Source organism: Nothobranchius furzeri, chromosome 5, assembly GCF_043380555.1.
Source record: "Nothobranchius furzeri strain GRZ-AD chromosome 5, NfurGRZ-RIMD1, whole genome shotgun sequence".
NCBI lineage: Eukaryota > Metazoa > Chordata > Actinopteri > Cyprinodontiformes > Nothobranchiidae > Nothobranchius > Nothobranchius furzeri.
Window position 1 is genome coordinate 23024044 of NC_091745.1, and position 14229 is coordinate 23038272.

Sequence of the window (14229 nt, forward strand, 5' to 3'; positions counted from 1 at the left end):
GAAAGTGCTATCATCATGAAACGTTCAGATCACTTACAACTCAATAGATTCTACCTTCCTGTAACGTTTCAGCCTGATTGGACCTTGTTTTCACACAAATGAACCCAGAATGATGTGAAATTGTGCTTCGTGCAACATAATTCTGGGTGCCATTTAAAAACCATAAGTGCTAATGACTCCATTCCTTTTTGAGGTTGTAGGGGCTGTTGATTGGAGTACACTAAAACAAACCTGATCTCTCTAGGACATTCAGAAGCCAAGTTATAAGCCCTCAAAGGTGTAACTGGACTACTTCTTTAAAGTGACACCAGGCCCGGTGACCTTTGGGACATGGTTTGACCCCCTATAGGAATGTGCGATAATCACGAAACGTTCAGATCACTTACAACTCAATAGATTCTACCTTCTTGTAACGTTTCAGCCTGATTGGACCTTGTTTTCACACAAATGGACCCAGAATGATGTGAAATTGTGCTTCGTGCAACATAATTCTGGGTGCCATTTACAAACCATAAGTGCTAATGACTCCATTCCTTTTTGTGGTTGTAGGGGCTGTTGATTGGAGTATACTAAAACAAACCTGATCTCTCAGGGACATTCAGAAGCCAAGTTATAAGCCCACAAATGTATAACTGGACTACTTCTTTAAAGAGACACCAGGCCCGGTGACCTTTGGGACATGGTTTTACCCCCTACAGGAATGTGCGATCATCTTGAAACATTCAGATCACTTACAACTCAATAGGTTCCACCTTCTTGTACCGTTTCAGTCTGATTGGACCTTGTTTTCACACAAATGGACCCAGAATGATGTGAAATTGTGCTTCGTGCAACATAATTCTGGGTGCCATTTACAAACCTTAAGTGCTAATGACTCCATTCCTTTTTGTGGTTGTAGGGGCTGTTGATTGGAGTACACTAAAACAAACCTGATCTCTCTAGGACATTCAGAAGCCAAGTTATAAGCCCACAAATGTGTAACTGGACTACTTCTTTAAATTGACACCAGATCCGTTGACCTTTGGGACATGGTTTGACCCCCTTAGGAAAGTGCTATCATCATGAAACGTTCAGATCACTTACAACTCAATAGATTCGACCTTCCTGTAACGTTTCAGCCTGATTGGACCTTGTTTTCACACAAATGAACCCAGAATGATGTGAAATTGTGCTTCGTGCAACATAATTCTGGGTGCCATTTAAAAACCATAAGTGCTAATGACTCCATTCCTTTTTGTGGTTGTAGGGGCTGTTGATTGGAGTACATTAAAACAAACCTGATCTCTCTAGGACATTCAGAAGCCAAGTTATAAGCCCACAAATGTGTAACTGGACTACTTCTTTGAATTGACACCAGATCCGGTGACCTTTGGGACATGGTTTGACCCCCTTAGGAAAGTGCTATCATCATGAAACGTTCAGATGACTTACAACTCAATAGATTCTACCTTCCTGTAACGTTTCATCCTGATTGGACCTTGTTTTCACACAAATGAACCCAGAATAATGTGAAATTGTGCTTCGTGCAACATAATTCTGGGTGCCATTTAAAAACCATAAGTGCTAATGACTCCATTCCTTTTTGTGGTTGTAGGGGCTGTTGATTGGAGTATACTAAAACAAACCTGATCTCTCAGGGACATTCAGAAGCCAAGTTATAAGCCCACAAATGTGTAACTGGACTACTTCTTTAAAGAGACACCAGGCCCGGTGACCTTTGGGACATGGTTTTACCCCCTATTGGAATGTGCGATCATCTTGAAACGTTCAGATCACTTACAACTCAATAGATTCTACCTTCTTGTAGCGTTTCAGCCTGAATGGACCTTGTTTTCACACAAATGAACCCAGAATGATGTGAAATTGTGTTTCGTGCAACGTAATTCTGGGTGCCATTTACAAACCATAAGTGCTAATGACTCCATTCCTTTTTGTGGTTGTAGGGGCTGTTGATTGGAGTACATTAAAACAAACCTGATCTCTCTAGGACATTCAGAAGCAAAGTTATAAACCCACAAAGGTGTAACTGGACTACTTCTTTGAATTGACACCAGATCCGGTGACCTTTGGGACATGGTTTGACCCCCTTAGGAAAGTGCTATCATCATGAAACGTTCAGATCACTTACAACTCAAAAGATTCTACCTTCTTGTAGCGTTTCAGCCTGATTGGACCTTGTTTTCACACAAATGAACCCAGAATTATTTGAAATTGTGCTTCGTGCAACATAATTCTGGGTGCCATTTACAAACCATAAGTGCTAATGACTCCATTCCTTTTTGTGGTTGTAGGGGCTGTTGATTGGAGTACATTAAAACAAACCTGATCTCTCTAGGACATTCAGAAGCCAAGTTATAAGCCCACAAATGTGTAACTGGACTACTTCTTTAAATTGACACCAGATCCGGTGACCTTTGGGACATGGTTTGACCCCCTTAGGAAAGTGATATCATGATGAAACGTTCAGATCACTTACAACTCAATAGATTCTACCTTCCTGTAACGTTTCAGCCTGATTTGACCTTGTTTTCACACAAATGAACCCAGAATGATGTGAAATTGTGCTTCGTGCAACGTAATTCTGGGTGCCATTAAAAAACCATAAGTGCTAATGACTCCATTCCTTTTTGTGGTTGTAGGGGCTGTTGATTGGAGTACATTAAAACAAACCTGATCTCTCTAGGACATTCAGAAGCAAAGTTATAAACCCACAAAGGTGTAACTGGACTACTTCTTTGAATTGACACCAGATCCGGTGACCTTTGGGACATGGTTTGACCCCCTTAGGAAAGTGCTATCATCATGAAACGTTCAGATCACTTACAACTCAAAAGATTCTACCTTCTTGTAGCGTTTCAGCCTGATTGGACCTTGTTTTCACACAAATGAACCCAGAATTATTTGAAATTGTGCTTCGTGCAACATAATTCTGGGTGCCATTTACAAACCATAAGTGCTAATGACTCCATTCCTTTTTGTGGTTGTAGGGGCTGTTGATTGGAGTACATTAAAACAAACCTGATCTCTCTAGGACATTCAGAAGCCAAGTTATAAGCCCACAAATGTGTAACTGGACTACTTCTTTAAATTGACACCAGATCCGGTGACCTTTGGGACATGGTTTGACCCCCTTAGGAAAGTGATATCATGATGAAACGTTCAGATCACTTACAACTCAATAGATTCTACCTTCCTGTAACGTTTCAGCCTGATTTGACCTTGTTTTCACACAAATGAACCCAGAATGATGTGAAATTGTGCTTCGTGCAACGTAATTCTGGGTGCCATTAAAAAACCATAAGTGCTAATGACTCCATTCCTTTTTGTGGTTGTGGGGGCTGTTGATTGGAGTATACTAAAACAAACCTGATCTCTCTTGGACATTCAGAAGCCAAGTTATAAGCCCACAAATGTGTAACTGGACTACTTCTTTAAAGAGACACCAGGCCCGGTGACCTTTGGGACATGGTTTTACCCCCTATAGGAATGTGCGATCATCTTGAAACGTTCAGATCACTTACAACTCAATAGATTCTACCTTCTTAAAGCGTTTCAGCCTGATTGGACCTTGTTTTCACACAAATGGACCCAGAATGATGTGAAATTGTGCTTCGTGCAACGTAATTCTGGGTGCCATTTACAAACCATAAGTGCTAATGACTCCATTCCTTTTTGTGGTTGTAGGGGCTGTTAATTGGAGTACATTAAAACAAACCTGATCTCTCTAGGACATTCAGAAGCCAAGTTATAAGCCCACAAATATGTAACTGGACTACTTCTTTGAATTGACACCAGATCCGGTGACCTTTGGGACATGGTTTGACCCCCTTAGGAAAGTGCTATCATCTTGAAACGTTCAGATCACTTACAACTCAATAGATTCTACCTTCCTGTAACGTTTCAGCCTGATTGGACCTTGTTTTCACACAAATAAACCCAGAATGATGTGAAATTGTGCTTCGTGCAACATAATTCTGGGTGCCATTTAAAAACCATAAGTGCTAATGACTCCATTCCTTTTTGTGGTTGTAGGGGCTGTTGATTGGAGTATACTAAAACAAACCTGATCTCTCAGGGACATTCAGAAGCCAAGTTATAAGCCCACAAATGTGTAACTGGACTACTTCTTTAAAGAGACACCAGGCCCGGTGACCTTTGGGACATGGTTTTACCCCCTATAGGAATGTGCGATCATCTTGAAACGTTCAGATCACTTACAACTCAATAGGTTCCACCTTCTTGTAGCGTTTCAGCCTGATTGGACCTTGTTTTCACACAAATGGACCCAGAATGATGTGAAATTGTGCTTCGTGCAACATAATTCTGGGTGCCATTTACAAACCTTAAGTGCTAATGACTCCATTCCTTTTTGTGGTTGTAGGGGCTGTTGATTGGAGTACACTAAAACAAACCTGATCTCTCTAGGACATTCAGAAGCCAAGTTATAAGCCCACAAATGTGTAACTGGATTACTTCTTTAAATTGACACCAGATCCGGTGACCTTTGGGACATGGTTTGACCCCCTTAGGAAAGTGCTATCATCATGAAATGTTCAGATCACTTACAACTCAATAGATTCTACCTTCCTGTAACGTTTCAGCCTGATTGGACCTTGTTTTCACACAAATGAACCCAGAATGATGTGAAATTGTGCTTCGTGCAACATAATTCTGGGTGCCATTTACAAACCATAAGTGCTAATGACTCCATTCCATTTTGAGCTTGTAGGGGCTGTTGATTAGAGTACACTAAAACAAACCTGATCTCTCTAGGATATTCAGAAGCCAAGTTATAAGCCCTCAAAGGTGTAACTGGACTACTTGTTTAAAGTGACACCAGGCCCGGTGACCTTTGGGACATGGTTTTACCCCCTATAGGAATGTGCGATCATCTTGAAACGTTCAGATCACTTACAACTCAATAGATTCTACCTTCTTTTAGCGTTTCAGCCTGATTGGACCTTGTTTTCACACACATGGACCCAGAATGATGTGAAATTGTGCTTCGTGCAACATAATTCTGGGTGCCATTTACAAACCATAAGTGCTAATGACTCCATTCCTTTTTGTGGTTGTAGGGGCTGTTGATTGGAGTACATTAAAACAAACCTGATCTCTCTAGGACATTCAGAAGCCAAGTTATAAGCGCACAAAGGTGTAACTGGACTACTTCTTTAAAGTGACACCAGGTCCGGTGACCTTTGGGACATGGTTTGACCCCCTTAGGAAAGTGCTATCATCATGAAACGTTCAGATCACTTACAACTCAATAGATTCTACCTTCTTGTAGCGTTTCAGCCTGATTGGACCTTGTTTTCACACAAATGAACCCAGAATGATGTGAAATTGTGCTTCGTGCAACATAATTCTGGGTGCCATTTACAAACCATAAGTGCTAATGACTCCATTCCTTTTTGTGGTTGTAGGGGCTGTTGATTGGAGTATATTAAAACAAACCTGATCTCTCTAGGACATTCAGAAGCCAAGTTCTAAGCCCACAAATGTGTAACTGGACTACTTCTTTAAATTGACACCAGATCCGGTGATCTTTGGGACATGGTTTGACCCCCTTAGGAAAGTGCTATCATCATGAAACGTTCAGATCACTTACAACTCAATAGATTCTACCTTCCTGCAACGTTTCAGCCTGATTGGACCTTGTTTTCACACAAATGAACCCAGAATGATGTGAAATTGTGCTTCGTGCAACATAATTCTGGGTGCCATTAAAAAACCATAAGTGCTAATGACTCCATTCCTTATTGTGGTTGTAGGGGCTGTTGATTGGAGTATACTAAAACAAACCTGATCTCTCTAGGACATTCAGAAGCCAAGTTATAAGCCCACTAATGTGTAACTGGACTACTTCTTTAAAGAGACACCAGGCCCGGTGACCTTTGGGACATGGTTTTACCCCCTATAGGAATGTGCGATCATCTTGAAACGTTCAGATCACTTACAACTCAATAGATTCTACCTTCCTGTAACGTTTCAGCCTGATTGGACCTTGTTTTCACACAAATGAACCCAGAATGATGTGAAATTGTGCTTCGTGCAACATAATTCTGGGTGCCATTAAAAAACCATAAGTGCTAATGACTCCATTCCTTTTTGTGGTTGTAGGGGCTGTTGATTTGGGATATAATAAAACAAACCTGATCTCTCTAGGACATTCAGAAGCCAAGTTATAAGCCCACAGAGGTGTAACTGTACTACTTCTTTAAATTGACACCAGATCCGTTGACCTTTGGGACATGGTTTGACCCCCTTAGGAAAGTGCTATCATCATGAAACGTTCAGATCACTTACAACTCAATAGATTCGACCTTCCTGTAACGTTTCAGCCTGATTGGACCTTGTTTTCACACAAATGAACCCAGAATGATGTGAAATTGTGCTTCGTGCAACATAATTCTGGGTGCCATTTAAAAACCATAAGTGCTAATGACTCCATTCCTTTTTGTGGTTGTAGGGGCTGTTGATTGGAGTACATTAAAACAAACCTGATCTCTCTAGGACATTCAGAAGCCAAGTTATAAGCCCACAAATGTGTAACTGGACTACTTCTTTGAATTGACACCAGATCCGGTGACCTTTGGGACATGGTTTGACCCCCTTAGGAAAGTGCTATCATCATGAAACGTTCAGATGACTTACAACTCAATAGATTCTACCTTCCTGTAACGTTTCATCCTGATTGGACCTTGTTTTCACACAAATGAACCCAGAATAATGTGAAATTGTGCTTCGTGCAACATAATTCTGGGTGCCATTTAAAAACCATAAGTGCTAATGACTCCATTCCTTTTTGTGGTTGTAGGGGCTGTTGATTGGAGTATACTAAAACAAACCTGATCTCTCAGGGACATTCAGAAGCCAAGTTATAAGCCCACAAATGTGTAACTGGACTACTTCTTTAAAGAGACACCAGGCCCGGTGACCTTTGGGACATGGTTTTACCCCCTATTGGAATGTGCGATCATCTTGAAACGTTCAGATCACTTACAACTCAATAGATTCTACCTTCTTGTAGCGTTTCAGCCTGAATGGACCTTGTTTTCACACAAATGAACCCAGAATGATGTGAAATTGTGTTTCGTGCAACGTAATTCTGGGTGCCATTTACAAACCATAAGTGCTAATGACTCCATTCCTTTTTGTGGTTGTAGGGGCTGTTGATTGGAGTACATTAAAACAAACCTGATCTCTCTAGGACATTCAGAAGCAAAGTTATAAACCCACAAAGGTGTAACTGGACTACTTCTTTGAATTGACACCAGATCCGGTGACCTTTGGGACATGGTTTGACCCCCTTAGGAAAGTGCTATCATCATGAAACGTTCAGATCACTTACAACTCAAAAGATTCTACCTTCTTGTAGCGTTTCAGCCTGATTGGACCTTGTTTTCACACAAATGAACCCAGAATGATTTGAAATTGTGCTTCGTGCAACATAATTCTGGGTGCCATTTACAAACCATAAGTGCTAATGACTCCATTCCTTTTTGTGGTTGTAGGGGCTGTTGATTGGAGTACATTAAAACAAACCTGATCTCTCTAGGACATTCAGAAGCCAAGTTATAAGCCCACAAATGTGTAACTGGACTACTTCTTTAAATTGACACCAGATCCGGTGACCTTTGGGACATGGTTTGACCCCCTTAGGAAAGTGATATCATGATGAAACGTTCAGATCACTTACAACTCAATAGATTCTACCTTCCTGTAACGTTTCAGCCTGATTGGACCTTGTTTTCACACAAATGAACCCAGAATGATGTGAAATTGTGCTTCGTGCAACGTAATTCTGGGTGCCATTAAAAAACCATAAGTGCTAATGACTCCATTCCTTTTTGTGGTTGTGGGGGCTGTTGATTGGAGTATACTAAAACAAACCTGATCTCTCTAGGACATTCAGAAGCCAAGTTATAAGCCCACAAATGTGTAACTGGACTACTTCTTTAAAGAGACACCAGGCCCGGTGACCTTTGGGACATGGTTTTACCCCCTATAGGAATGTGCGATCATCTTGAAACGTTCAGATCACTTACAACTCAATAGATTCTACCTTCTTAAAGCGTTTCAGCCTGATTGGACCTTGTTTTCACACAAATGGACCCAGAATGATGTGAAATTGTGCTTCGTGCAACGTAATTCTGGGTGCCATTTACAAACCATAAGTGCTAATGACTCCATTCCTTTTTGTGGTTGTAGGGGCTGTTAATTGGAGTACATTAAAACAAACCTGATCTCTCTAGGACATTCAGAAGCCAAGTTATAAGCCCACAAATATGTAACTGGACTACTTCTTTGAATTGACACCAGATCCGGTGACCTTTGGGACATGGTTTGACCCCCTTAGGAAAGTGCTATCATCATGAAACGTTCAGATCACTTACAACTCAATAGATTCTACCTTCCTGTAACGTTTCAGCCTGATTGGACCTTGTTTTCACACAAATAAACCCAGAATGATGTGAAATTGTGCTTCGTGCAACATAATTCTGGGTGCCATTTAAAAACCATAAGTGCTAATGACTCCATTCCTTTTTGTGGTTGTAGGGGCTGTTGATTGGAGTATACTAAAACAAACCTGATCTCTCAGGGACATTCAGAAGCCAAGTTATAAGCCCACAAATGTGTAACTGGACTACTTCTTTAAAGAGACACCAGGCCCGGTGACCTTTGGGACATGGTTTTACCCCCTATAGGAATGTGCGATCATCTTGAAACGTTCAGATCACTTACAACTCAATAGGTTCCACCTTCTTGTAGCGTTTCAGCCTGATTGGACCTTGTTTTCACACAAATGGACCCAGAATGATGTGAAATTATGCTTCGTGCAACATAATTCTGGGTGCCATTTACAAACCTTAAGTGCTAATGACTCCATTCCTTTTTGTGGTTGTAGGGGCTGTTGATTGGAGTACACTAAAACAAACCTGATCTCTCTAGGACATTCAGAAGCCAAGTTATAAGCCCACAAATGTGTAACTGGATTACTTCTTTAAATTGACACCAGATCCGGTGACCTTTGGGACATGGTTTGACCCCCTTAGGAAAGTGCTATCATCATGAAATGTTCAGATCACTTACAACTCAATAGATTCTACCTTCCTGTAACGTTTCAGCCTGATTGGACCTTGTTTTCACACAAATGAACCCAGAATGATGTGAAATTGTGCTTCGTGCAACATAATTCTGGGTGCCATTTACAAACCATAAGTGCTAATGACTCCATTCCATTTTGAGCTTGTAGGGGCTGTTGATTAGAGTACACTAAAACAAACCTGATCTCTCTAGGATATTCAGAAGCCAAGTTATAAGCCCTCAAAGGTGTAACTGGACTACTTGTTTAAAGTGACACCAGGCCCGGTGACCTTTGGGACATGGTTTTACCCCCTATAGGAATGTGCGATCATCTTGAAACGTTCAGATCACTTACAACTCAATAGATTCTACCTTCTTTTAGCGTTTCAGCCTGATTGGACCTTGTTTTCACACACATGGACCCAGAATGATGTGAAATTGTGCTTCGTGCAACATAATTCTGGGTGCCATTTACAAACCATAAGTGCTAATGACTCCATTCCTTTTTGTGGTTGTAGGGGCTGTTGATTGGAGTACATTAAAACAAACCTGATCTCTCTAGGACATTCAGAAGCCAAGTTATAAGCGCACAAAGGTGTAACTGGACTACTTCTTTAAAGTGACACCAGGTCCGGTGACCTTTGGGACATGGTTTGACCCCCTTAGGAAAGTGCTATCATCATGAAACGTTCAGATCACTTACAACTCAATAGATTCTACCTTCTTGTAGCGTTTCAGCCTGATTGGACCTTGTTTTCACACAAATGAACCCAGAATGATGTGAAATTGTGCTTCGTGCAACATAATTCTGGGTGCCATTTACAAACCATAAGTGCTAATGACTCCATTCCTTTTTGTGGTTGTAGGGGCTGTTGATTGGAGTATATTAAAACAAACCTGATCTCTCTAGGACATTCAGAAGCCAAGTTCTAAGCCCACAAATGTGTAACTGGACTACTTCTTTAAATTGACACCAGATCCGGTGATCTTTGGGACATGGTTTGACCCCCTTAGGAAAGTGCTATCATCATGAAACGTTCAGATCACTTACAACTCAATAGATTCTACCTTCCTGCAACGTTTCAGCCTGATTGGACCTTGTTTTCACACAAATGAACCCAGAATGATGTGAAATTGTGCTTCGTGCAACATAATTCTGGGTGCCATTAAAAAACCATAAGTGCTAATGACTCCATTCCTTATTGTGGTTGTAGGGGCTGTTGATTGGAGTATACTAAAACAAACCTGATCTCTCTAGGACATTCAGAAGCCAAGTTATAAGCCCACTAATGTGTAACTGGACTACTTCTTTAAAGAGACACCAGGCCCGGTGACCTTTGGGACATGGTTTTACCCCCTATAGGAATGTGCGATCATCTTGAAACGTTCAGATCACTTACAACTCAATAGATTCTACCTTCCTGTAACGTTTCAGCCTGATTGGACCTTGTTTTCACACAAATGAACCCAGAATGATGTGAAATTGTGCTTCGTGCAACATAATTCTGGGTGCCATTAAAAAACCATAAGTGCTAATGACTCCATTCCTTTTTGTGGTTGTAGGGGCTGTTGATTTGGGATATAATAAAACAAACCTGATCTCTCTAGGACATTCAGAAGCCAAGTTATAAGCCCACAGAGGTGTAACTGTACTACTTCTTTAAATTGACACCAGATCTTGTGACCTTTGGGACATGGTTTGACCCCCTTAGGAAAGTGCTATCATCATGAAACGTTCAGATCACTTACAACCCAATAGATTCCACCTTCCTGTAACATTTCAGCCTGATTGGACCTTGTTTTCACACAAATGGACCCAGAATGATGTGGAATTGTGCATCGTGCAACATAATTCTGGGTGCCATTTACAAACCATAAGTGCTAATGACTCCATTCCTTTTTGTGGTTGTAGGGGCTGTTGGTTGGAGTACATTAAAACAAACCTGATCTCTCTAGGACATTCAGAAGCCAAGTTATAAGCCCACAAATGTGTAACTGGACTACTTCTTTAAATTGACACCAGATCAGGTGACCTTTGGGACATGGTTTGACCCCCTTAGGAAAGTGCTATCATCCTGAAACGTTCAGATCACTTACAACTCAATAGATTCTACCTTCCTGTAACGTTTCACCCTGATTGGACCTTTTTCTCACACAAATGAACCCAGAATGATGTGAAATTGTGCTTCGTGCAACATAATTCTGGGTGCCATTTACAAACCATAAGTGCTAATGACTCCATTCCTTTTTGTGGTTGTAGGGGCTGTTGATTGGAGAACACTAAAACAAACCTAACCTCTCTAGGACATTCAGAAGCCAAGTTATAAGCCCACAAAGGTGTAACTGGACTACTTCTTTAAAGTGACACCAGGCCCGGTGACCTTTGGGACATGGTTTTACCCCTATAGGAATGTGCGATCATCTTGAAACGTTCAGATCACTTACAACTCAATAGATTCTACCTTCTTGTAGCGTTTCAGCCTGATTGGACCTTGTTTTCACACAAATGGACCCAGAATGATGTGAAATTGTGCTTCGTGCAACATAATTCTGGGTGCCATTTACAAACCTTAAGTGCTAATGACTCCATTCCTTTTTGTGGTTGTAGGGGCTGTTGATTGGAGTACACTAAAACAAACCTGATCTCTCTAGGACATTAAGAAGCCAAGTTATAAGCCCACAAATGTGTAACCTGATTACTTCTTTAAATTGACACCAGATCCGGTGACCTTTGGAAAATGGTTTGACCCCCTTAGGAATGTGTGATCATCATGAAACGTTCAGATTACTTACAACTCAATAGATTCTAACTTCCTGTAACGTTTCAGCCTGAATGGACCTTGTTTTCACACAAATGGACCCAGAATGATGTGAAATTGTGCTTTGTGCAACATAATTCTGGGTGCCATTTACAAACCATAAGTGCTAATGACTCCATTCCTTTTTGTGTTTGTAGGGGCTGTTGATTGGAGTACACTAAAACAAACCTGATCTCTCTAGGACATTCAGAAGCCAAGTTATAAGCCCACAAATGTGTAACTGGACTACTTCTTTAAATTGACACCAGATCCGGTGACCTTAGGGACATGGTTTGACCCCCTTAGGAAAGTGCTATCATCATGAAACGTTCAGATCACTTACAACTCAATAGATTCTACCTTCCTGTAACGTTTCAGCCTTATTGGACCTTGTTTTCACACAAATGGACCCAGAATGATGTGAAATTGTGCTTCGTGCAACATCATTCTGGGTGCCATTTACAAACCTTAAGTGCTAATGACTCCATTCCTTTTTGTGGTTGTAGGGGCTGTTGATTGGAGTACACTAAAACAAACCTGATCTCACTAGGACATTCAGAAGCCAAGTTATAAGCCCACAAATGTGTAACTGGACTACTTCTTTAAAATTGACACCAGATCCAGTGACCTTTGGGACATGGTTTGACCCCCTTAGGAAAAGGCTATCATCATGAAACGTTCAGATCACTTACAACTCAATAGATTCTACCTTCCTGTAACGTTTCAGCCTGATTGGACCTTGTTTTCACACAAATGAACCCAGAATGATGTGAAATTGTGCTTCGTGCAACATAATTCTGGGTGCCATTTACAAACCATAAGTGCTAATGACTCCATTCCTTTTTGTGGTTGTAGGGGCTGTTGATTGGAGTATATTAAAACAAACCTGATCTCTCTAGGACATTCAGAAGCCAAGTTCTAAGCCCACAAATGTGTAACTGGACTACTTCTTTAAATTGACACCAGATCCGGTGACCTTTGGGACATGGTTTGACCCCCTTAGGAAAGTGCTATCATCATGAAACGTTCAGATCACTTACAACTCAATAGATTCTACCTTCCTGCAACGTTTCAGCCTGATTGGACCTTGTTTTCACACAAATGAACCCAGAATGATGTGAAATTGTGCTTCGTGCAACATAATTCTGGGTGCCATTAAAAAACCATAAGTGCTAATGACTCCATTCCTTATTGTGGTTGTAGGGGCTGTTGATTGGAGTATACTAAAACAAACCTGATCTCTCTAGGACATTCAGAAGCCAAGTTATAAGCCCACTAATGTGTAACTGGACTACTTCTTTAAAGAGACACCAGGCCCGGTGACCTTTGGGACATGGTTTTACCCCCTATAGGAATGTGCGATCATCTTGAAACGTTCAGATCACTTACAACTCAATAGATTCTACCTTCCTGTAACGTTTCAGCCTGATTGGACCTTGTTTTCACACAAATGAACCCAGAATGATGTGAAATTGTGCTTCGTGCAACATAATTCTGGGTGCCATTAAAAAACCATAAGTGCTAATGACTCCATTCCTTTTTGTGGTTGTAGGGGCTGTTGGTTGGAGTACATTAAAACAAACCTGATCTCTCTAGGACATTCAGAAGCCAAGTTATAAGCCCACAAATGTGTAACTGGACTACTTCTTTAAATTGACACCAGATCAGGTGACCTTTGGGACATGGTTTGACCCCCTTAGGAAAGTGCTATCATCCTGAAACGTTCAGATCACTTACAACTCAATAGATTCTACCTTCCTGTAACGTTTCACCCTGATTGGACCTTGTTCTCACACAAATGAACCCAGAATGATGTGAAATTGTGCTTCGTGCAACATAATTCTGGGTGCCATTTACAAACCATAAGTGCTAATGACTCCATTCCTTTTTGTGGTTGTAGGGGCTGTTGATTGGAGAACACTAAAACAAACCTAACCTCTCTAGGACATTCAGAAGCCAAGTTATAAGCCCACAAAGGTGTAACTGGACTACTTCTTTAAAGTGACACCAGGCCCAGTGACCTTTGGGACATGGTTTTACCCCTATAGGAATGTGCGATCATCTTGAAACGTTCAGATCACTTACAACTCAATAGATTCTACCTTCTTGTAGCGTTTCAGCCTGATTGGACCTTGTTTTCACACAAATGGACCCAGAATGATGTGAAATTGTGCTTCGTGCAACATAATTCTGGGTGCCATTTACAAACCTTAAGTGCTAATGACTCCATTCCTTTTTGTGGTTGTAGGGGCTGTTGATTGGAGTACACTAAAACAAACCTGATCTCTCTAGGACATTAAGAAGCCAAGTTATAAGCCCACAAATGTGTAACTGGATTACT